Source organism: Toxorhynchites rutilus, chromosome 1, assembly GCF_029784135.1.
Source record: "Toxorhynchites rutilus septentrionalis strain SRP chromosome 1, ASM2978413v1, whole genome shotgun sequence".
Taxonomy (NCBI): Eukaryota; Metazoa; Arthropoda; class Insecta; order Diptera; family Culicidae; genus Toxorhynchites; species Toxorhynchites rutilus.
The window spans coordinates 143,108,274-143,134,644 of NC_073744.1; the positions used below are offsets into that span (position 1 = coordinate 143,108,274).

At 40.4% G+C, this 26,371-nt stretch overlaps 1 protein-coding gene across 3 annotated transcripts in view; it reads left to right on the top strand.

Annotated features, from left to right (window-relative positions):
- Positions 1-10,481: 10,481 nt before the first annotated feature.
- LOC129762541 (F-actin-monooxygenase Mical) overlaps positions 10,482-26,371 on the top strand; it is a 201,313-nt gene continuing 185,423 nt past the window's right edge. For 2 of the 3 annotated variants that reach the window (XR_008740659.1, XR_008740660.1), the window contains exons 1-2: positions 10,482-10,683; positions 20,430-21,036. The gene's annotated coding sequence lies outside the window, so the exon portion shown is untranslated. The remainder of the gene's footprint in view (positions 10,684-20,429; positions 21,037-26,371) is intronic. The other variant, XM_055760929.1, reaches the window with a different exon arrangement.

The following is a 26,371-nucleotide window of genomic DNA, read 5'->3' on the forward strand; positions in this document are numbered from 1 at the left end:
CAAGTTGCTTGCGGATAACCGCAGCTCTCGGAGGCCAATACAAGCTGACAATACAAAGCTCTTTACCTCTGATGTTTGCATGACAAGCAACAGCTTCGATCCCCCCAATAGGTGGAAGGTCAATTCAAAAAAATGAGTGGCACTTATTGATCCCCAATAGCACCCCTCCGTATCTGTCAACACGGTCCAAGCGTATAATATTAAAATCGTGGAAAGAGATATCATCTCGCGAAAAAAGCCAAGTTTCGGACAGAGCAAAAACGTCACAATTGAAGTTATGAATTAAAAATTTGAATGTATCCAATTTAAGGATAAGACTACGACAATTCCACTGTAAAACAGTGATATCTCCGACCTCTCTATTTGAATTAGACATCAAGAGAGATAATCATTGCAAGGAGGGGCCATGTTTGCATCAATTGTTGCAAAATTGTCTTTAATACTGGAAGCATTGAAATGACAATGGTTCTGATGGAGTCGGAAACATTAAAGCATGTGAAGATTTGAGCCAGAAGGTCAGTCAACTTTATAAATTCCGATTAGGGAGTTGAGCTGGACGGAAAAATAGGGACATTTGGGGTTTTTGATGTCCCCTCGAGTGCTGGGTCGTTCGAAGGTGAACTATTCCCACGGAAGCCAGGAGGAACCTGATTTTGCTTGTCCGCTGCACTCGATTTTTTAGGCATGCTAACAGGAGGTATAACCGGAGGGGCTTGTCCTTGAACTTTGGGAGTGGTCACATTTTTGCGCCGGGGATTCCCTTTGAAAATGAACGGTGTGCCCCCGTTAGCTGTGTCCGCTTCCATTTCGTCAACGGGCAACGTGGCGAAGACATTTTGTGTGTTGATTGGTTGTTGTTGTTGTTGGGCCAGTGGAGAAGCGCCCTTTAAAATATCCGCAAAAGTGCGTTTCGAGCGTTCCTTCAAAGAGCGCTTCTGTTGCTCCCAGCGACTCTTGTAAGTTTCACAAACTGAGAGCTCGTGTGGGGATCCCCCGCCATATGGACATTTATGCTCAGTCGCACTGCAAGATTTCCCCTCATGTTGCTCTCCGCAAGTGGCACAGCGCTCCTTGTTGGCACAATAATCTGAAGTGTGACCAACTGACTTGCATTTTTGGCAAGTCATAGGCTTTGGCACGAAAAGCCGCACAGGCAGTTTTAATTTGCCCACCATGACGTAGTCAGGGAGAGCGGAACCAGCAAAAGTTACTCGAAACGAGTCTGACGGCGTGAATTTAGTTTTTCCCTTTTCTTGGGATACTGTCCCTAGTTGGCGGCTGTCCAAAATTTTAACGCCCACCAACGGGAGTCTTTTAAATTTACCAACTCCTTCCTTTATCATTTCACACGTCAGACCCGTTTCAGTTACCACCCCCGGAATTTCTACGTCATGGGACGGCACGTAGACACGATACTCTAGGGAGAATCTCTCGTCGATCACAATTGCATTTGCGTGTTTCCGATCACTCACGACAACACGCAGTGTGTTCGGTCTAACCTTAGAGATTTCGACCACGGAGGAATAATATCTTGCCAAATCTTTCGAAACCTGAATGACATTGATGGATTTTCCTTTCGGGTTGGGCCGGAAAAAAATAACCCATGGGCCAGCTACAGGTGAATCTTCTGGATAGACCTTGACACGGGGAGTGGAAGCAACTGATGGGGAGGTCGAGGTCGATTGTTGAGCGGGAGCGGGATCAGTAGGGCTGGGAGGCAAGTTCGGGAGTTGAGCGGAAATGGGAGCGGGAGAATGAGGGGGTGAAGAGGAAAGGTTTGCAAATTTTCTTGAGGGAGGCTTGTTGAGGTGAGTTAACTCTTCCTGTGAAGAGACATCTTCTGAGGGAGGAACGCGTTTAAGCGACTTCCCAGCAGCCGTAGCTGGGGAGGGGGAGACAGTGGATTCGATATCCATGTCAACGCTTTCTTCCCCTTCTGCCATTTAAAATGGCTGATGTACACTTTCTTATAATTTTTGCAAGTTTTGACGTAGGACTACGTCTAACCGGAAGATATAGGGGGTGAAATGGAAATCTAGGCACTGAACAAGTACGAAAAAATGCAAGATTTGGAACGCTTATAACTCGAGCATTTCTCAATAGATCGCAAAGGTTTTTGCATCAATTGATAGGAAATATATCTACGCATCTATCATAACGAATAACATTTCATTTTTCTTGAGATAAATAATTGAATAATTGTGAAATATCAAGCATTCTCAAAATTCACTATGTGCCCATTTTTGATTGGTCCATTTTGTGCTCCTCAAATCGTACCGACCAAAACGGGCAACCAGAGCAGCAGCGAAATAGAATGAAGCACGATTGGAAAGGAAAAAGAAAAAAATGAACGAAACATTGGTCGCAGTCTCACACATGCGTAATTCTCGAGGCAGCCAGTCAGCTTAAAAATCCCCGCTCCGCTGCCGTAACGATCATTCTCATTCAAACCGTACACCACATCGGTTCGCATCACAACACATCAACAAACCAACCCAAGCACCCATGTCTGGACATGGTAAAGGAGGAAAAGTGAAGGGAAAGGCAAAGTCCCGCTCGAACCGTGTTGATATGGAGTTCCCCGCAAGGGTACCTAGGCCGAGCGCGTTAGTACCAGTGCACCAGTCACCGCCGTTATATAGTTTCGGCCGCCGAAGTGATCGAGTTGGCTGGTAAAGCTGCTCGCGACGATAAGAAAAACCGCATTCAGAACAGAACACATCAAGACAACAACAGGCAGTTGCAGCGAGTGGCGAGTGGCAAACGCAATCGCAAAACGGCAGCAGGTAGCAGAAGAAAAAAGTTTGTTCTTTTTACAATCTGCTTTGGTGGCAAATCCAGAACAAGGCGGCATCGAGGGCGTTCGAAATGGTTTTTTGACGTAGGACTACGTCTTTCATTTCTATACCGGGGTGTAAAATCAAAGTTTCGAAAACGAAAGCGTTACGCCGGAGACCGAGATTTTGAGTGTTAATAGCTCCTAAACAACTGAACGAAATGGTATGATAAACACTTCATTCGAAAGATAAAATGTCTACGCGTTCTATACTTGTTACTTTCTGATCCAAAAACTTGTTTCAATAGTCTTAAATTTGCTTTCAAAATAGGCTATTGAAATCACCAATCGGTATTTAAGCGAGCGCCGCTCGGAAATCCACTCAGTTCTAATTGAACAGCGATTGGAGCATGTTGTCGCTGTTGTGGTGAAGCTCTTCATTTATCATGAAAGCGCGGATGAACGGTGTCACCAAGAGCCTGTTTATGCACCTTAGGCCAGAAGGGAATCCATCAGGAGGAGAGTGATGCTACAAACGGTTCCCCGGGAAGATCTCGAAGCAGCCGCTACACACATACACACATACACGCACGGAATTCTTTCCGTTTGGATCGAGAAAGATCCGGAAAATAATCTGCCAGTTCCTCTAGGAATTTAAAAATACATTCATGTGAAAGAGTTTATTTGAATGTTTTCTATCCATGTAACACTGTGAGTATAATATGAGCTACTCCCATGTGGGATTCTGAAGTTTAATCCTCTTATCCTTTCCATTCTCGGGTAATTTGATACACGGGACATGAGGTTTGATTTAATTATTCAAACAGAAACTGGTCAGTACTTTGTTAATACTCTTTCATTCAAAGTATGTCTTCAAAACCATATCGTTGAAAACATCTATAACTTAAAAAGTTATAACTATCGTCCTGATTTTTGTCTGGTCCGCCAATTGTGAATGTTTGAGATACAAAAATTAGCTCTGCAATGTGGGAAAACCTTTACAGTTATTATTTTATATTCAAAATATCAACAAATCAATATTATACATAATCAATCATAATGATCGTATTTGGGCCAGTGATCTCGATTGCCATTTTATGGTATTCCAACTCTCTCTTAGTCTGATCCTAAGAATAGGAACAAAAAAAATTATAGGAGGTTGTGTCCAAGATACGACCGCATTGTTGACGTAGAACTAAGCTGTTATTTTGACGTAGGACTACGTCTTTCATTTCTATACCGGGGTGTAAAATCAAAGTTTCGAAAACGAAAGCGTTACGCCGGAGACCGAGATTTTGAGTGTTAATAGCTCCTAAACAACTGAACGAAATGGTATGATAAACACTTCATTCGAAAGATAAAATGTCTACGCGTTCTATACTTGTTACTTTCTGATCCAAAAACTTGTTTCAATAGTCTTAAATTTGCTTTCAAAATAGGCTATTGAAATCACCAATCGGTATTTAAGCGAGCGCCGCTCGGAAATCCACTCAGTTCTAATTGAACAGCGATTGGAGCATGTTGTCGCTGTTGTGGTGAAGCTCTTCATTTATCATGAAAGCGCGGATGAACGGTGTCACCAAGAGCCTGTTTATGCACCTTAGGCCAGAAGGGAATCCATCAGGAGGAGAGTGATGCTACAAACGGTTCCCCGGGAAGATCTCGAAGCAGCCGCTACACACATACACACATACACGCACGGAATTCTTTCCGTTTGGATCGAGAAAGATCCGGAAAATAATCTGCCAGTTCCTCTAGGAATTTAAAAATACATTCATGTGAAAGAGTTTATTTGAATGTTTTCTATCCATGTAACACTGTGACCAAATATGTTTCAATCAAGTGCTATTAACAGATGTGGAAATATCTAATCGTTACTGAAAATAATCTGCCAGTTCCTCTAGGAATTTAAAATTACATTCATATGAAAGAGTTTATTTTAATGTTTTCTATCCATGTAACACTGTGACCAAATACATTAGGTTTTGTGATTTTTCAATCAATCGCAATCAACAGGATAGCTTCTGAAGATTATTCTTCCTCATCAGTAGGATATTTCCGTGGGTTTTTGTTGTGTGCTTTTTGCATTCCATCGTGTATAATCTACAGACATGAATGAGAAAGCGCTGAAGTGAACTTCACACAATTTTGTTTTGTTTCGCGGGTGCTCCCGTGGCCGAGTGGTTAGCGTCATAACTAACATGCCGGGTGTTCGGGTTCGATTCCCGTTCTGGTCTGGGGAATTTTTCGTCAAAGAAATTTCCTCCGACTTGCACTGTGATCACGCGTATTCTAGAGCTTGCCACTCAGAATGCATTCAAGGCGTGTTATTTGGCATAGAAATCTCAACTAAGTACTAATAAAAATGACGCAAGTAATACTACGTTGAGACGGCGAAGTTCCTCTAGGAACGTTAGTGCCATTGAAGAAGAAGGATATTTCCGTATCCAATATTGGATGCATAAAACCTCGTGCCTCCAACGTAACGCTCTCGTTTTCGAAGTTCTCCAAATATTCATTCATTCAGAATGAATTCAGATTCAACTTCATACAAATGATCTCTAAATCAACGATAGTCCTACGTCACCCTTGCGGTTATACCATAGACATAACCCACTTCCTGTTTTTTTTTCAAAACCACGAGTACTAAGTTTTCTAAATTGAAACCATTCCATAAAACAAGGCGCTTTTCAGGGCCATTAAACCTTCCAAAAAAAGAGTTTAGGAAATAAAGTTCAATGCGTTCTAAAACATTATCCAAAATAATAATAAAACACAAATTGATGTTTTCATAATTTGTTTGCCAGGATCTGATGAGTATGTGAATTTGGCAGTAGTTCTGAGCTTATTGATAGTTGGGGACTTTCAAGATTATTCAATTTTCACCAACTCTTAAATTGTTTCCAGATTGAAAGTACAGTAATTTACAATTAGTTCGACATTTAGCTAATTGGACGGACATGTAATGCGACTTATTTAGTTGGACATTTTTGTAAACATAGAGATCCAAATTATGACCGCACATTGAAAGTCGACACTGTACCACTGTCATCGCAAATGTTCAATTACAGGTTCAAATCGCCTCCAATGCGACACTGAGTGGCGCTTCGGTACGTTGCATTGAATGTAATTTACTGTACAACATGTGACAAAGCTGGATGGGAAGAAATTTTCCAACTGTGAAAGATGAGGCGAGTGACAAATGCAATCGCTAAACAGAAAGGTTTAGCCGAACAAGATGGGGATATCGAGTGACAACAAAACAATAAACTCTTTAGATTGAAGATAATTTTGTGATCCTGAAAAGGACCCTTTTCAGCCTGCATGTGAATCCAACGAGCGAACAAATCGTAATGAATGTATTTTTTTTTGCCATCGCTCCCTTTTAACGCTCATTCGTTCGTCTCGTTGGACTCGCCCCTCTGGCTGAGTCTGCCGATTTGTCTCTATCCTGTGAGTGTGTACCGCTAGAGTATAAAACACGCGGACCCCAAAAAAATATCTTATTTTCTTTCAAACCGTAAACCCGTGTGGTTGTACGGCATCGGCATCGTGGACGTAACAAAGGAGGACAAGTTAAGGAAAAGGCAAAGTCTCACTCGAACCGTGCAAGTCTCCAGTTCTCTGTTGGTCGCATTCACTGATTGCTCCGCAAGGGTAACTAGGCCGAACGGATTGGTGCCGGAGCACCAGTATACCTAACAGCGATTATAGAGTTTCGGCCGTCGGAGTGCTCGAGTTGGCTTGCAAAGCTGCTCACGACAATCAGAAAACCCGCATCAAGAACAGAGCAGCTTCGGTTCGGCGCTCATCAAGGCAACAATTAGTTTCAGTGAGTGGCAAACTGCTTCTCCGGCACGTCGCATTAAATGTAATTTACTGAACAATATGTCACAAGCTGGATAGGAAGAAATTTTCCAACTGTGAAAGCTGTGGCGAGTGGCAAACGTAATAGCTAAACAGGAAGGTTTAACCGAACAAGATGGGAATATCGAGTGATAACAAAAACACAACACCAAAGGTTCTTTTCAACCCTCAACATATTCATAAAGAGTAAACAGTAAACTAATCCATTTTTCAGGTAGATAGGTAGGTATTCACGTAGGAGAAGAAAATAAAACAATATATTTAAAATATATATTTAACAAAAGCTGTCCCCTTTGTATAGTCCTACGTCACTCCGGTTATGTCCCTGACATTACCCACCCGTCTTTTTTTGACGTAGAACTACGTCTTTCATTAAGGGTGTCAAATCAGAAAACAGGTCACGTTTTTATGAAATAAAGTTAACGTTAATAACTATTTTTGCCGCGAACGGATTTCGGCGATGTACATACTAAACGAATCGGAAATTCCGTAAGATTTGTTTTATATGCCATATTCTATTATTCTTATTCTATTTCATATTCTATTTTCCCATACATTTGTTCTGTCCATTTGAGTGCTTTCCCGAACAGAGATATCAATAACGAGCAACTTATCGACGACCAACGGAGGGGAAATCGTAGGATTTAAAGTCTCCGTGAACAAAGGAAAAGAAGAAGAATGAAGGGGAATACTTGCCTAGAGTATAAACAGTGGATCTTGCCGAGGCAAACTTTCATTCGGCATCGGACTGTTGAGTAATCCAGTTCACTTTGCTTTCGCTGCGCTTCGATCTAAGACTGGACCCCACCAGTGGTAATCCAACTTGGAAATCGTCGTTTGATTTTTCTGTTCGTTTTTCGCGTTATTCTTATCGTGTGTTCTTCTTTCCGCGTCATAAATTGGACGCTTCGAGTAGTGTGCGATGAGCAAGAAGAAGAGGAAGACAGGCTCGAGCCCTGCAAAAAACGAACGCATTGCCAGGGGCAATAAAATTTCGAGGTAAGCGTCATCTAATGATGCACGCGGTGTTGGTGCAGTGAAAAGCGCTCGCACTGAACCGAGCCTTCGCAAATGTGACACCGCACCGAACAACAGCGAAGTAGGCGATTTCGGCGCGTCGGTCGAAAATGTAAACGCCCAGGAAGCAACCAAAATCAAGCTCCTCCCGCTGGTGGTGAAGGCGGTCGCTCTTGACAAACTCATCAGCGAATTCGCATCGATGGGTGTTACAGCAGAGTACAAGCTGTGTGGCATAATTCAGTCTTTTTCCAAGCAGTTAATATTGTTTATTTTCCGTCTTCATAAGGGCTTCGTTGGTGCCTTTGAGAATGCATTAAACTGACGTTATGGCGAAGCAGACGTTAAGGTTGTGCACCAAAAAATTATTTGGGAATACCAAGCATCTTGAATGTCTCACTGGAATGTTATAAGTTATTTGGGTTCGCGTGCCAGTCGCAAAACTGCCTTCAACTAGGATTGCATTTGCGCTAATATTGATCATAATGAAGCATTGCTACTGTTTTCGAGGTTGTTATTAACAAAAAGAGTTTATTTCTCTTGTTTAGTTATCAAGAAAGTAAATGTTCTGGAATTTTGTATGTGATTAGGTTTTGCTTGCCAGTAGCAAAACTTCCTCCACTAAGGGAGACAGCTGCGCTTATCTCGAGCATGAGAAAGTAATGCAACTCTTTTCGAGGCCAGTAATATTAACAGAAGCGTTTCTTTTGAGAATAGCGCAAAATGATGAGAAATGTTTATATTGCTAGTAGTTTCAAGCCACCATTGTATGGCTCTGTATGCATGCTATGGTGAACGTTTGTTTGGCGCTTGGTTTACGCTTAGTTTGTACGAACGATATCTAGAGGTGCGATTCCTTTGAGGCAATACTAAATAATATGTAGCATGATATTTGATACTTGCAAGTGTTGTCATTGTTGTTGTTTACATGCGGTGCCAAAGATATATTGATGTAGTTATAAGATATGGAATAATGGTGCTGGTGCAACATGTATATAATCGACTGTAGCCGAGTCTATGTCAATTTCGAAAAAAGCCACCGACAATAGCCTTCAAGGTAAATTTTCAATGCATTGACATGAAATAAATTGCGACATACGATTGTTTTGCGAGGACAAGAATGAATCATCAATCAATTATCGTCAACTGATTCTACAATGAAAAAATCATTTCAGAGATTATTCTACTAAGCAGTTGTTTCTAAAATTCCACAGCATTATATATCCGAAGATATAAACAAGCGACTTATATAAAATAACAGCGTAGTTTTACGTCAACAATGCGGTCGTATCTTGGACACAACCTCCTATAATTTTTTTTATAATTCCTTAACCTAATAACCTTAACCTATTAATTTCAGTATACTTATTATGCACACCAGTGCGGATTATTTATAACGGTGCTGCGTGTTGATCGTTCGGTACAGCTGAACCCGTGTATCGCACCACGCGGTGATGATGTCGAAGACGGTGCTACGGCGATAACACACCAGCACACAGCGTTCGCGTGCAGGGTTTCTTCCTCTCACTTGTTGTGTCTGCTTCAATGAATTCACAGGGAATCCCGTTAGTGTCCAACACTCACTTCACCAGCCACGAAAATAACGGTATCACTTCAACGATGGACGATAACGATATAAAACCGTCCGGCGGCTTCGAGCTTAGGAAGACGAATGTTTGGATCGTTGTTCAGTAGTTATTTTCAAATTTTCATCCTGCAACGTAATTTGTCCAATGTACAAAGTCGTCAGTCAAAACGTCCAATGTAACATTTTTCGCTCGGAGGCTTCAATTTCAAACTAAAATCACATTACAACAGTTTCGATTGGTTTTCCAGAGTTATTATTGGCTGATAGTGGTAAAAGTAGTAATAAGGATCGATTCCTTTTGAAACAATTCGCGAAACAATGTTCCGGTCTTTAACTTGGTTTTTCTCGAGTTGATGTGAATGTTACATAGGACCTTTTCAAAAGTTACGCGAGAATTGAACATATTTTGCCCGAATATATTTTGATTCGTTGTATTTTCATACAATGAGGTTCCATCAGAGTAGAAATTTCTAATCAACATGTTTAGTGGCAAATTCATGCGCTTTCTGAATTAAAAGCTGGTAGAATTTATCAGTTTTTAGTTCGTTTCTTCATTGAGTGGACATTCATTCCATAAAAAGATTGTTTGAAAATTTAGAAAATTTGAAGATGAAATCTAACATACCTTTGGGAAATGCCAAATAACTTTGGATTTAACCCTGTTGGAATATCTCCCTGCCCTAGCCGTATCCGCGTTGACGGCTTTGAGCTTCGTATTACGAAATGGGGGAGTAGGCATGACAATATGGGGTTGCAGAAGAAATGAACACACTTTCAAAATAAAAATTATGAATGAAAATTATTTTTTCCAAATCAAAATAGTACTCTATGTAAATGAAAATCACTTTAACTTGCAAGTAGGGAAAAAATATCATACAAAAATTGTGTCTAAAGATGATTTCATATTATAATGGTAAATTTTGGTGAGAATATCTAAAATTTCATAGAAAATAGTTTAAATTAGGGTCAGAACAACGTACTGCTAGTAGGTAAATAACGCCAAGAAAAAAATTTCATACACATTTTAGTAATTTAAAACTGTCTTAGGGCCGACTAATCTGATAGAGAAAAGTTGGCCTCATACAAACTGATGTCGTATCCAGATGTCGACACCATTCCGCCGTCAACGCGAATAGGAATTTGCTGCCGAGCTGTCAAAGAAGAAGATGTCAAATTTGAGATGAAAAACGGAAAAAAGCACAAAAAGGAACCCGTAATATCTTTCACCCAACCGTTTGCTTCATTCCAGCATATTCGTGTCGTAATGTTTGTGGTGATCGGATGTAGCTGCGACATGGTTGCTTCATAGGGCAAACCAAACCCGATAATCGACCGCAGCAGTAGCAGCACCAGCAGCGGGACGGGCGACGGATGACGACGGTTTTCCAATTCGCGGTGTGATACAGTGAATTAGGCGAATAACCGAGCGCCAATGGTGAAGAAAGATTGCAAGTGATTCCATGGGATGGAATATTGTGCGAATTGAATCGTTGGTTGGATGACGGAAAGCTGCTGCTGTTGGATTGGAACGGAACTACGGAGGGCTGCGCTCTTATGGTCTCTTGCGTGCGGTATTTTCCTCCTGTGTTTCGATAGTGATGTGTGTGCATTTTGTCTGCGAATAGTTCTTTTTTCTCTCGCTTCGTCAGAGATATATGGGTGGAGCGCGAAGCTGTCCCGTCTGGAATTCTCGGAACGGCCACAAGAGAAGAGCAATATTCTGATCGATTATATAAAATAGCTGTAATTACTAATACACGGAGTTGGGGCGTGACGAGGGAATGTATTTCTGGTGCTGTGATCTGTTGGGTAGCTTTCGTGTAGTGATAGTGTCCGGAAATTGTCGAGGCTAAGAATTCCAGCTGACACGGGAACTTCCTCCGCACGCATTTCTGGTTTTGATTTTGGTTCCTCGCTGTGGGAGAGTTTCACGGGTGTTGAAATTCGTCACTGCGCCTGAGGCAGCGTTGCCAGCTTTGCGCAAACGTATGTTGCGTGTTTTTCTTGTTTTGATACATTTGTTATTCCGAATAGGCGCGTGTATTCAATATTAAATAATAGCCATGGTAAACAAATGGAAATCGCTTATTTCGTGCAAATATGCTTGCCTTCGAATCAATTGTTGATAGTCACAGTTTAACATGCTGTAAACAATCCTAATGCATTTGCAAAAAATTGGCAAAAGATACGGGTATCGTGTTGAGGTATGCGTTCAATGAGTTTGTTATTTCCTTCGAAATCAACGGCCTGCGAGTCTTGTTATTGTTAACGGTAAATAATTTGACAGCTTTTGATTGGCATATCTACACTACACTCGAAGAAATAATTAGTAAATTTGGATTAGCAAATATCTTTTTGCGGTGAATACTACCAATTCGTTAGTTATACATTTTGCATTCATTTCTCAACTGGACATGATGATAAACACCTGAACATGAACGATCGTGGAAATATTAATTTTTGCTATTGACTGATTAATAGGACGAGAGTGACAAATCATACCGTTATTCCATAGTTCTCGTAATCTTGTAATGGGCTGCTATTGACTTAAACCTACCCGTTGTGAGCTGTTTTATATTTCCTTGTTCGATGTACAAAAGAGCCTGCTACTTGTCTATTTCATAGAGTCCTTAAACGTTTGCAGTTCATTCGCCTCTAGCCTACAAAACGAGCCTTTTGGAAAACTAACAAACCCGTTAGTGCCCAACGTATGAAATTAAATACGCAAAAATGCCCGTTTTTGAAAAACTGTTCTTGATGAAACTAAAGTGTTATGCGCATTTTAAATGATACCACATGACAATTTAAGAGTGTTTTTAGTGTCAGTTTCATTTTATCTGTCACTAGCTAACCCGGCAAACTTCGTCCCGCCCATTTACTTGATTAATTCTCGAGTAATGCAGAAATTTGTGTTTCATTTGTATGGCAGCCCCCCCCTTTGAGTGGGGGAAGGACTGTCTAACCATCATAGAAACATTTATTGCACCCTAAAACTTTCACATGCCAACTTTGGTTTCGTTTGATTGATTAATTTCCGAGTAATGCAAAAAATTGTGTTTCATTTGTATGGCAGCCCCCTCTAAGAGAGGGGGAAGGAGTATCTTATCACCATAGAAACATTTATTGCATCCTAAAACCTCCACATGCCCAATTTGGTTTCATTTGCTTGATTAATTCTCGAGTAATGCAGAAATTTGTGTTTCATTTGTATGGCAGCCCCCCCCCCTTTGAGTGGGGGAAGGACTGTCTAACCATCATAGAAACATTTATTGCACCCTAAAACTTTCACATGCCAACTTTGGTTTCGTTTGCTTGGTTAATTTCCGAGTAATGCAGAAATTTGTGTTTCATTTGTATGGCAGCCCCCCCTTAGAGAGGGGGGAGGGGTCTCAAAATATCACGAAAACCTTCCCCGGCCCCAAAAACCCCTACATACCAATTTTCATGTCGATCGGTTCAGTAGTTTCCGAGTCTATAACAATCAGACAGACAGACAGACATCACTCCATTTATATATATATATATATATATATATATATATATATATATAGATTTTTGTTGTTTTGTTATGTATTGAATTGCAGGCTTCAATACATTCAGGCTTCAGTTGGAGTTTAATGGAATCGCAAAAATAAACGTAAATTTATCAAAGTTTTACCTCTTAAAGGATTCTAAATTGCTCAAATCTGTGACACAACACTACTAGACAAGTGTAGAAAATGATATCTGGCAAAAAATCCGAAGAAAATTATGAAACCGCAAAAAAATCTATGGGCCTGATTCTCGAATACACTACGAATACACTTCACGGTGGAAACGGAATGAAACGTATTTGCGATGACAACGGTACGGTGTCGACATCTTGATACGAAATTAGTTTCCCACTAAATTTATCATTATAATATCAAATTATCTTCAGATGATATTTTTGTATGAGATTATGATATCACATGAAGGAAACAAAGTTTTCCACTCACATTGAATACCTGTTTGATACGAAGAAGTTAATTTTCATTAATGATTTTTTTTTTGGAAAAGTGCTCATTCTGCCTGAAAACTCATCATTATTAAAATGACCTTCAATTCGGATGCAGATGTGGCCGTTGTTCTTGAAGGACATTCACCTGATCTTAGTGATCTCTGCTCGAAACAAAAATGGTCTGCCGTGCAACTGTTCCATTACCTTGTTGACGCAGATTTCGTTGGACTAATCACCACAGAGACAAATAGGTACGCACTGCTAAAAGGAGATACAAGATTCCGTGTGACCGTACCGAAAATGTACAAATTTCCAGGAATTGTGCTCGTTTCGGGATACGTAAAAGTACCAATTGAGCGGTTCTACTGGGAAGCAAATGAAGATACGTACAATATGCTGATTGCCAACGCTATGCCAAGAAATAAATTTGAGCAAATCATGAAATATATGCATTTCAACGACAATTTACTTAATGATGGGTCCGACAAATTGTTCAAGGTTCGACCTTTGATTGAACATGTGAATGACAAATTGCAATCTATGCGATCCCTATGAACCGTGGGACAATTATGCGTAGAACGGCAGTACACGAAAGTGCTAATAAACCATGGAAAAGGTTGTTGAAGTTTAATTTTATGAAATAAAACCGTTTTGTTCGATATTCAAATGATTTCCATTTTTGATGCTGTATAGGCTGTATAGGCAAAATATTGTGTTTACCAGTTAAGTCAATTGAGGCACGCGTGATGTGGTATGTTGCACCGTCCTTTTGATACCACAGCTTCTACAAATTGAGGACATGGAAATGGTTCTGTAGCGGTCACCATTATTACATTCTGGCCAATATAATTTTTGAAGGCAAACGAACCAATGATTCCATCGGCCCATAACACCTCTCGAGCATCGTCTCTGCACTGTACGATGTCGCTGACGATGGTGTGCCCTGATAGATGATTATGTCGACCTTATGTGTTCATGATGAGTTTCTTGAACTTAACTATTTTCTTTTTAAAACTAAGCACACAATTGTGTATGAAATTTTTATCTAAGCTGCTGAATTGATGTAAGCCTAAATGGGATACTTTTTAAAGATATTTCATGAAAATGCTGGCCGCGACTTCACTTGAAGTGGTCCATATGAAGGGTCCAATTTTCCAACACTTTTTCGAGCATTTCCGTTGGCATCTCACCAATTAGCCATCCGAAATGCTTCCGAGGCCCCAATAATCAATAAATAAGGCTGGTGAATCCGTATGGACAGGATACTCTACGTAACCTCATAAGAAGCAGTCTAGATGTTTCAAATCACGCCATGTAGACCAGATAAATAAAGAAGGGGGATTTCCAAGACACGATCGCATTGTAGTCGTAGGACTATGACATTGTAGTTTCATGAATGAAACTCCTTTTACAAACATTTGGAAACACTGACAAAGAGCCAATGAATACATGTTTTCATTGAGTGCGAGACGCGAACGTTTCACGAAGTAATAAAACATCAATTTGATCAGAATTTCAAATTGACTCTCAGTTTTAACATGTCCTGTTTGATTGCACACTGTCTGGAGCGACACTGAAACACTGAACTTATTGAATATCCGAGTAGGTTTTCAGTATCTCTTAGCAAAATTACATTTCAATGGCTCCCAAATAAAACATTCTAAGAAATATTCAGAACTGCAACAGAAAAGCTGAACCAAGTCGGGTGTTGGGTGGGATAGCGGCGTCGACAGCAACCACTGCGGAAGAAGGTTTCTCCTTCAGTTTCCCGCCGAAGAACGCAGCTCTACTCGCTGAATTCGTTTGCTCACATCCGGCTTGATATGCGCTGCACATTGACGCCACTGTAAAACCCGGGAACGATTCCCGAGTTCACGAAAATTGATTGATCGCTCGGGAAGAGTCTCCAATAATTTTTTCACGATTTACCAGTCATCCGGCTAGCAATCTGTTTTATGTCCTTATTGCCAATGCACGTAGCACATTGCATTATGCATCGCGGATATCCCTTTCGTGCTAGATCCTAAGGCGGCCAGTGGCCATACTTCTTCCCCCACCACCGTTATCTATATGACAACGCATAAAATCAACAATTCGTACGTGAGGTCTACTTTGCTACTGCCCGTCAGTGCATGCTCTGTACTATGCTTGCTTCGCGCATATTCTGAAAATGTATTCTACTGCGAAAAATTTTGTACGTTCGTTCAACACGATAGCAAAATAGAAACTGAGTTTAAAATTTCGAAAACGAGAGCGTTTCATTTGAGGTGCTAGAACTTGAGAGTAAATTGAAAATCACATTGAAATCGCAAAAATCGATAAATGTTGGTGACATCAAAAAAACCTATAAATATGCTTGAAAGTTCATCGAAGTCAAGATAGATCAGTGGTTGATGCATGTCGTCGGATTCTCATAGGCTTTTGTAATTTCTTCAATATTTCTACATTTTTGTGATTTCAATAATTTTCTTTCGAGTTTTTGGCCTACGGAAAACAATTTTTGTACCAATAAGTAGCAAACATCACCTTTCATATTTCGAAAGTGATTGTTACACCATTTCGTCCAGTCAAGGTATTAACGCTCAAATTTTTGCACCCCAAACGTAACGTTCTCGTTTTCGAAATTTTAAACTTTCACCACAGCACAAATGCAGAAATGTAGTGGTGCAAAAATACTCTCTCCGTCAGACGGCATGGAATTTGACACGGTACTTCCACCGAACAAAATTGCACCACTGTGTGCTATGTTTTTCTTCTATTCTTCCTTTGTATCGAGCAAAACAGCTGTGTCTGATATCAGCATTTAGAAAGACTACTGGAGCCAAACTGTGACTTGAATAATGATGATCATGGTTTGAATTGTAGAGGATTTATAATTTATCAGTTCATTCAGTTCATTCATTTGGCTAATTTGGAGAACTAAACTAAGCTCCTGGCCTTGAGAAAGGCCAAACCTCACTATCGTTTGGTCGTTATCTGGATGACTGATGAATCGTGAATGCTGTGATATCGCAAAGAGCATGTTTATACTCAATAAATCGAAAATTGCAATATTTTAGCTGTTCAAGTTGTGTTCGTTCTACGGACAATGCTGCATCTACTGGTTTTATTTCATAAATACGTTGTTTTCTGATTTGGCGTCATTATTGAAAAACTTAGTCAAAAAACTAGAGGTGGGTTATGTCTTTGATATAACCGCAAGGTGGACGTAGGACTAACGTTGACTTAGCAATAAATAAGTAACAAACATATAAATCTCAGACATTTCATCTTTCGAATAAAATGATTATCATACCACTTCGTTTAGCCGGAAAAGAATTATTAACGCTCAAAGGGGGAATCGATTCCTCCTCGGAAATACCCAGCGCAAATAGTACCCACTCCCCAAGCTCCGACAATTGGAATCATCGTTGATCCGGGGCAGAATTATTAACACTTGAGAAGAAATGGATTCCTCTTCGGAATTACACAGTAAAAATAAGACCCCCTTCCCAACAATTCCAATTTCCCAATAACGACGGTCGATTGCAGCATTCATAAACAAATATTGATGTGTAATACAATATCCACTACACCATACCATATCGTGTTCTTCACTATCAAATCCAAAGTCGATGGCACCCATCGGTATCGAATTATCATCAATACCTCGGTTTTCGCTAAATGCTCCGTTAAGTCCGACTGCAGAGGAGAAATGGAATTGGAAAACCACAAACGGGAGAAAGAGATGGTGGAGATCGAAAGGAGATTTGCAGAAAACTTTTGCATTTTATTTTTCGAATAATGTGATTATCATACCACTTCGTTTTGCCAGAAAGAGATTATTAATGCTCAAAGGAGGAATCGAGTCCTCCGAGAAAATACCCATCGCAAATTAGAATCGACTATCGATTGCGGCATTCGTACACAAATAATTTTATAACGCAGCTTTCATCAAAGTGATTTCTTCGATGTGGTGAAATATCCACTATCATATATTTCGTATTCGTCATTATCAAATCCATAGTCAAAGGCACCCATCGGTATCGGATTATCATCGAAACCATGGTTTTCGCTTAATGCTTCTTTCAGTTCGGCCTGCAAAAACTTTTCTGAACTCTAATCCATTAAATTTGGTGTCCCTGAAAAAGGCCGTTGATTATATGCTAAGGTAATAGCACGCTCCTCGAATACGACGGGCCAGCTGGATGTCCCCGGGCATGATGTAACGCGTTTTGCGTGGATAGCACACAAATTGGTATATTCGAATAGGCCTCCAGCAGTGCCATAACCGCGGAACTTTGGAAGCGTCAGGTGGTTTTGAAGTCCTGGGCAATTCCACGAACCAAACGCTGCAAAGGTAGCTCGCGGATCCGCCAATCGGTCGACTTCTGATAGCGACGAATTTCACGCAAAGCGACGGTTCCCGGTCGGTAGCGATGTGGCTTCTTCACACTTCCTGCGACTGGTGCGATTTTCCGAGCTGCTTTCGTGGTGCCTTACCACCGATAGATTTACGAGCTGTCTGCTTGGTCCCAATCAAACGAGTCCTCACGGTGCGAGAGTAGAGATACATGTGATCGAAAGCAGAGGAAGCGTCATGTTTTATATCCATCCGTTCGATTCAACTGCAGAAGAGGAATGAAATTGGAAAAGAAGACCACAATGCATAGGCGTCTAAGTGCGGCCGTCCTCATCTCACATCGCAGCATCAACTGAAGGGATTTCCAGAGCGTATGCGAGTTTATATACGGTTTCAACAACCTGTTTTCTAAGCAATTTGAAAGCTATTGAAACAAGTTTTCGGGTCAATAGTTAACAATCATATAACTCGTGGACATTTTGTCTCTCGAATGAAATGATTATTATATCTCTCCGTTCAGCCGGAGAAGAGGTATTAACGTTCAAAACCTTGCAGTCCAGCGTCACTCTCGTTTTCGAAACTTTAAACTTACACCCCGGTACAGAAATGAAAAGGTAATGATTTCTTACGTTTTCGTTATTGCTACGCATTCAAAATAGTTTAAAATAAAGTAAAGGGTGTGTCACATCAAATTGCATCACGGAAAAAACGCTGTAGAAATTCGCCCAGTAGACCGATCCTTTTGAAAATTTTAGACAGTAAAATAAAAACTATTAAACAACTTTTGGCATTTTCTTTTTATTCATACTTCGAGCCCAAGCCCATATGCTCGCACCTTCCTCTTTACCCCGTCCATAAGGTTCTGTACAACGTCAGGTTGTAGTTTTTTTTTGAACAGAAATCCATTTTCTCTTGAAGTCCGCCTCCGATTTGACAACTTTTGGGTTCTTCCGGAGGGCCTGCTTCATAATCGCCCAATATTTCTCTATTGGGCGAAGCTCCGGCACGTTGGGCGGGTTCATTTCCTTTGGCACGAAGGTGACCCCGTTGGCTTCGTACCACTCCAACACGTCCTTTGAATAGTGGCACGAAGCGAGATCCAGCCAGAAGATGGTCGGGCCCTCGTGCTGCTTCAATAGTGGTAGTAAGCGCTTCTGTAGGCACTCCTTAAGGTAAACCTGCCCGTTTACCGTGCCGGTCATCACGAAGGGGGCGCTCCGCTTTCCGCAAGAGCAGATCGCTTGCCACAGCATGTACTTTTTGGCAAACTTGAATAGTTTCTGCTTGCGAATCTCCTCCGGAACGCTGAATTTGTGCTCTGCGGAGAAGAACAACAGGCCCGGCAGCTGAAGAAAGTCCGCTTTGACGTAGGTTTCGTCGTCCATTACCAGGCAATGCGGCTTCGTCAGCATTTCGGTGTACAGCTTCCGGGCTCGCGTCTTCCCCACCATGTTTTGCCTTTCGTCGCGGTTAGGAGCCTTCTGAACCTTGTATGTACGTAGGCCCTCCCGCTGCTTGGTCCGCTGGACGAATGAACTTGACAAATTCAGCTTATTGGCGACATCCCGGACCGAACTTCTCGGATCACGTCTAAACTGCTTAACTACGCGCTTGTGATCTTTTTCACTGACGGAGCATCCATTTTCGCCGTTCTTCACCTTCCGGTCGATGGTTAGGTTCTCGAAGTATCGTTTTAGTACTCTGCTGACCGTGGATCGGACGATTCCCAGCATCTTACCGATGTCCCGATATGACAACTCCGGATTCTCGAAATGAGTGCGCAGGATTAATTCACGAGGCTCTTTTTCGTTCGACGACATTTTTCCAAATTTACGAAAAATTGACAGTGAAGCATGGCCAACGTGATCTATACACTCTTATCTGATTATAAGCGAAAGCTGAAGATATAATTCCTAAAAATTAAATTTCTACAGCGTTTTTTCCGTGATGCAATTTGATGTGACACACCCTTTAACACCAACTTCGGGCCAACCAGGAGAACCTGTCGGGCCACATGCGGCCTGTGGGTCGCAGGTTCAGTAGCTGTTCTAGAACATCTAGAAATCTGTATGTTCGTGGGATAGTTGTTGAATAAACCATGCAGCTCAGAACCCATGGAAGAGCAAATAATTTGAGGAAGTATATTGAAGTATAACGCCGACAAAGAAAATCTTTCGAAGAATAATTCTTATGACTCAGCATATTGGTGCTACCACTTCCGACAACTCATTTCAATTGTGGAAGTGAAAGTAAACCCAAAAATGCATTAAACAATTATCGTTCAAAACGCTTTTTGCATTGGTTTTGTTTCCTCATCCGATTCTCGATTCTGGAAAATACAAAACCGTTCGATAGTGGAAAAATGAACACAAAGTCGGGGTGGGCAGCGGTCAGCATTGGCAGCACTGTTTCCGCCGGTTTCACGAGCACAAACTCCGATGGACCATTTGCCCGAACGCAAGAGGGAGAGGGCAAAAAAGGGACAAAAACGCGAACCGAACACCGTTGCTTCGAATCGCGGGATTATGCGACGTTAAGTTAACGTCGGTGCAGTGTTTTGTTTTGTTTCCCAGAGTGAGAAGACCAGACGGGCAGCAGAGCGCGGATCTCGTCGGTCGGGCTCAGCATCTTCTCTCTCGAACATCATAACACCATCACCATCCATCGAAGGCAGCAGCAGCATCAGCAACAGTAGCAATCCGCCGCCGCTGTCAGGAGCATGACTTTTGTGCGCGTGTGTGTGCGTGCGTACGTGTACGTGTGTGTGCATGTTTGTGCTTTATCAGTTGTGAATTGCTTTGAGGAGAAGAAAAGTTTTTTTTTTGTAGTTTATTCGCTAATCTCGTTGCGATGTTTTCAGTTACATTAGTGCGGGGTTACAGAGAAGAAATGCGTTAAGGTTTCAACAGTTCGTAACAAATTGCGAGCAAAGAAGTGCCGAAGAAAGTCAGTCGGGAGGAAATCCACCCGCAAGTGCCTGCAAGTGTGTGCGTGTGTGTGTGGGTGCCCGTCTCTTTGCGCGAGGAAAATTCGGTGCGAAAATGAGTGATTAAAATAAAATTACATCGACGAGAAAATTCTTCCGCTAGTCGAGTGAGAAGAGAAAAAAAAGTGAAGCGATCGAAAGAATGAAGTGAAGAATTTTTTCGGTTTCGATTTTGAAAGTGGAAAATTTCATTAACAAGTAACCAAGTGAAACTTGCGGCAACCGCAGGCGGTACATCATCCGCTTCCCGAGTCCCGAGAGGCCGGAAGACAGAACCGTGTGTCCGTAGAAAACCGGCGAGAAGTGCGCACGCGGTGTGGGTGAGCGAAATTGTGTGTGTGTGCGGTTTGTTCACACGCCGCAGCACCACATACGGAAGTTGGAACCAACTGATAAGGCTAGCCGGCAGTTATCTGTCTATCTGTGTGTAATCTGGTGCCAAGGATAAGGCAGACGGCGGCTCCTACGCCACCAGTGTCAGGTGAGTCATACAAGTACTATGGGTTTTCAGGCGGACAAAAATCGGAGGAGTGACTGATCTGTTTTTCTATATTTCCTATAGAAAGTAGTTACTTCAATTGAGAAAATTGTAAGGGGTTGTATCTAGGACGCGGCCGCATATTTTCGACGTAGAACTACTCAATTATATTATGCAATCCACTTGTTTACCACTTCGAATATTATTTTAGAATGCAATGAAATTTTTGTGAAAGATTATGTTCTTCGTTACAAATAAAATTTGTCAAACGATCATTGTATTTTACATTTCCCTCTGAAATTATTGCACATCTCATGTTTGCGTTGTTCTCGAACCGCGAAAGTTCATTCACCTCTAGTATCTGAAATGACGATTTTCCCAGGCTTCTCAGTTTAAAAGTACGTTTTAGGGAAACATGTCCAAAAAAAATACCCCCGACTAGCATGTATTTGCAAAGTGGATTCCCCCATGCACATTGATTTTGAAGTCCGTGTTAGGGAAACACAGCTCGGTGAAAATAAAAATACCCCCGACTTGCATAAATATACAAAGCGGATTTCCACAGGTACATCGATTTTGAAGTCTGTGTTGGGGAAACCTTAAATCGGGCCAACCAACCCTTGGCAGTTAGGTCGTTTAGATAACGCTTGAAATTTCACAGTTATTCAATTGTTCATCTCATGAAAAATAACATTTTATTAATTGTGATAGACGCGTAGAAATATTTCCTATCAATTGATGCAAACATCTTTCCGATCTGTTAAGAAATGTTCGAGTTATAAGGAGTAGGAAGGAAGTTCTTCCAGTTTTCATGAATTTAAACCGTTTAGAGATTAGCAAATTGTAATGTATAGCATATCAAACAAATTGTTGGCACTGGCAACACGGCATAAGACGCTACAGTCGAGTCTACATCGGTGGTGGTCAAAATGCCTTTCTGACAGAAGACAGGAAGAACGAAAGAACACAAAGAACACTGTTTAGTCATTGTTTCTATTCCCTGCATTCATTCATAGATAGAGCGTGCAATCAAAATGTGGTGTAAATTAAAGTAGTGAATTTTCTTTAAATTATATTCCTATCACATCATTCCTAAATTGTACTTGAAGTTATTGTTCTTAAAGTTAAACTTACTCTATACAAATTCATGCAAATTGTGAGTACCTACGATGGAATTACTTATTCACTAAATTATCATGAACTTAACCTAACCTTACATAATTATATAGGAAGTAAAGTTTAATTGTTTGCTGAAGAATCAATTGTCTCATGCTTCACCGGCAAACCGAATTTTGTAAGTCTAATCATTATTCTTATGAACTATTGTAAAATTAAATTAAAAATAAACTAAAGCTAAAGCTAAGTTACAACGAAAAACAAGGTTTGTGACTGGCTCGAAGAAATCGGTCCAAAGACAATTCGAAAACATAACCCAACGCAAATCTTGGAGAATTTCCGATTCGATTGGTATGCAAATCATGAGAATTCGTTCTCAGTGAAAATTTTTATTAACGTTAACTTTATTTCATAAAAACGTGACCTATTTTCTGATTTGGCACCCTTCCTGAAAGACGTAGTTCTACGTCAAAAGTCGGGACTGTGGCAGATACTACGCCTGAGAATGAAATTCATAGAAGCGCACCCATATATTTCAAAGTTTTCAAACTTGCCTTTTCGGATTCCTCCTCTCAATGGGGTTTAAGTCCGGGCTACGAGCTGGCCAGTTCAAAACCTGAATGCTTCTCTCGGAAAACCATGACAAAGACTTGCTTCAAGTGTATATAACCTTGTATACAAATCATTTCGTTTTCACCATGAAGTGACGATCGTGATCAGGCCCATTATTTTCCTTTATGTTGCTTTGAAATATTACTCGAGAATCAAAATAAGATTGAAAAAGCATAACTGGCAGAGTTGCGTAGATTCTACGACCTCCGAACACCAGTTTAAAAATCGCTGGTGTAAAAATGAAAATTACCGGTAATTCGGTAATGAAAAATGAACCGGTATTACCGGTAAAATCGGTAACGCTAAAACCGGTAAACAATCCCTAGTCTCAAACGTTGCATACGAAAGAAAAACAATCCCTATTTGGGACCCTTTTTGAGAAAATTTCTTATCACTGTTCCTACTCTGTTGATCCTGTTCGTTATCGCCCGGTTGTTTAAGCCGATATTCCTCAATTCGTGGATTGATCTCCGCTCAGTTTCGTCTAAGTACTTTCCTTTCGACATCGTGCTCAAAAATCGTCCGAAACGTTACACCACCAAAAACTGATTATGGCATGAGTGTACACTAGGGTGCCAATGAAAATGGGCATCTCTAATTTAAAAAGGTTACCTCATAAAAAATGTTTACCACCTCGAAAAAACAACCTATGCCAAATATCAGATCAATCGGACTTAAGGAAGAGTGGCGCAAAGCGGTCAAAGTTTGAGTTTTTTGAAAATAGAAAAATCACCCAAGGGGGGGAGTAAAGAAAATCGGGGAATGCGATTTTTTTTTTTGATGCCACATGTTTCAAAATTGCATGAAACGTCGAGATCTAGTGTCACCTAAAAAATTTGCTTTTGTCAAAAATCGACACTCTGGGACTGGGTTTTTTTTTCGGAATACGAAACGTATGGTACCAAGTATGGCATTAGACTTTCACCTTCCCATTCAGATAAAGATTACGAACTATGAACCCTTTTGCTCCTATATTCCGCTTGAGATGTGATCGAACCCCACAACATGCAACAGTAAGGTTACCCTGCTGGAATTTGAAAGCATACCTTCATGAAATAAACGTCTATCTAAATAAATGCAGTGTATATATTCCAAAATTCTGGATACTCTTCCATATCCGCGCTAGCACAAAAAATTCTCGTATGCTGCTCTTGTTTGTCGTAGCCAGCGTTGCCAATGTTCCAGTTTAAATTGGATTTTTCCAGTTTTTTTCTTCGATCCAGTCAAACAGTTAAACCTTGAAATCTTCCAGTTTTTTCAAATATTGTCCAGTTTTATCCAGTTTTTTTATATTGTGCTTCAGATTGGTTCATAGGTTCATAGGTTCATAGAGCCCGCGTGCTATGCTGACTTTGAGTTTATATAAGTATTATATGTTATAGGTCCTCCAATTCATTCTGAAGTTTAGAAAACCATAGGATCAATGTGCTCCATTGACTTTAATTGATATGAATATTAAACCCAAGTAATCTCGCTTCCATTTACATCCGTTTACATCAATCGACCCTTCATGGAAATGAAAATCCGAAAATCTCATGTGTCACAACATGCGGCAAAGATTATTTTTAGGTAACCTAAAAAGGAAAACCTGTAAAATTAATTAGACCGGCTGTATCTTCCTCAATCGAAATCAATTCCATCCAATCCAAAAGAGCTTCTCACAATTAAAACCTGAGAAGGTATCCGAGAGAACTTCTCTAAAATCAATCGTCTCGGCAATACGTTATTCATGGCTTTATAGTACTCCATTCGCGACGGCGGAGAGTTATCTTTGGGAAACATGAAAAGATAACCGGAAGAATTCTAAAATCAATCGGACCGGCGTTATATTCCGTTATTCAACTATATTGAATTTCCATCTCGAAGGGACATAGTTATCTTTCTGAGAAGCCGAGAGGATTCCTCTAGAAACAATCATCCCGGAGCTATGTTCTAGCTTTATAGAAATTAAATCGCGATGGAGGAGAGTTATCTTCAGGTAACCTGAGAAGATTACCGAGAGAAATCCTCCGAAACCAATAGAAATTCCTCGAATATTGTTCCACAGTAATGTTCGAATGGTGGGAAACGTTATTTTGATCTGCTCGAATGGTTAATTAATGGTTCATTTCGCTATTCATGAACTACATGTAAATATTACACGAAGCTTCGAAGTAAGGTCTATTTCTCAAGCACTGGAATAGATAAAAAATATGTTTTGAATAACTCAAAGCAGAACTTCTCAAAATAAAATGATTTTTCAGGATCCAGTTTTCTTCCAGTTTTTTGAAAAATATTTTTGGCAACTCTGGTCGTAGCACACCTCGATACAGAGGGATTCCTCTCCTTGTATCGAGCTGTGTGTGTATGTGTGTGAAATCAGCCTTAGGCATGAATGATATCCGCTCGTAGTGTTATGCTAGTTCACTGCATCTGTGTTTTCATTCTATTCTATTTTTGATTTCCACCTCTAGCCCTGAGAGGGGGCCCTTGTGGAAAGAAACTCTATTCCATACTCCTCCATCACCTGACAAGAAAACAATCCTCTCCTGCTCGACGCTCTGCGGCAACCATGTTGCTTCGATGACCACCAAACGAGAAGTGGTGTGGCATCAAATTGCGGATGGCTTATTTAAACCAAATATGTTGAAAATGGGCAAAAACGAAAGTATCAGTTGCTCGTTATTGACAGCTCTGTTCGTGAATGCACACAAATTGGCAGAGCAAATGTATGGGAAAATGAGAATGCTTCCAGTTTTCATTAATTTAAACTGTTTAGGCATTAGTGGATTTTACTGTATAGTATATCAAACGAATCTTGGAGAATTTCCGATTCCATTGGTGTGCAAAGTACCAAAATTTGTACGCTGTGGAAATAGTTATTAACGTTAACTTTATTTCAAAAAAACGTGACCTGTTTTCTGATTTGGCACCCTTCCTGAAAGACGTAGTTCTACGTCTAAAAATTGTTGGTGCCAAATGTCTTAAAATTGCATTGCTCGTCGAGATTTCCTGTTATCTGTGCCCACTTTCCGATGAATGGATGACTTTTTGGAAATTGTCAGAGCTATCCATATATATTTCTTTAAGAATTTAAAAATAAAAAAAAATTGAGAAAAATGAATTTCAATGTTTTCAACGTAAAAGTTTCAAGAGATTTTTTTTTCAAAATTGCTCAAAATGTTTTAATGAAAAATCAAATAATAAAACTAACCAACATTTTGTGGGTTTTATATTATATGAGTTGAGATTTTTCGAAAAAAAAGTTTGAAAAAACTCAAAATTTCGAAAATAATTCGCACTCAAAAACAATTAGACCTACAAATTTTTAGTTAAAGAATAAAATGTTCATTACAAAATATCGTGTCATTTTTAAAAATGCAGTATTTCAAAAGCTATGAATTTTTGGAAAATGTCTTTTTTGAAAAAAAAAGTCACAGGAGGGTTGTGTCCGAGACACGACCGCATAGTTGACGTAGGATTCCGTTAGGCTATCTGTTGATTTTGGATTTGTTTTAAGAATTACATCGTTAAACTCGTTACATCGTTAAATAATGATTTGGTGGTCCTTAGAAGGGCAATTTTGTTTGGTAGTTGGGTATTGTTCGTTCACTCCACCAGTGTTTACCGA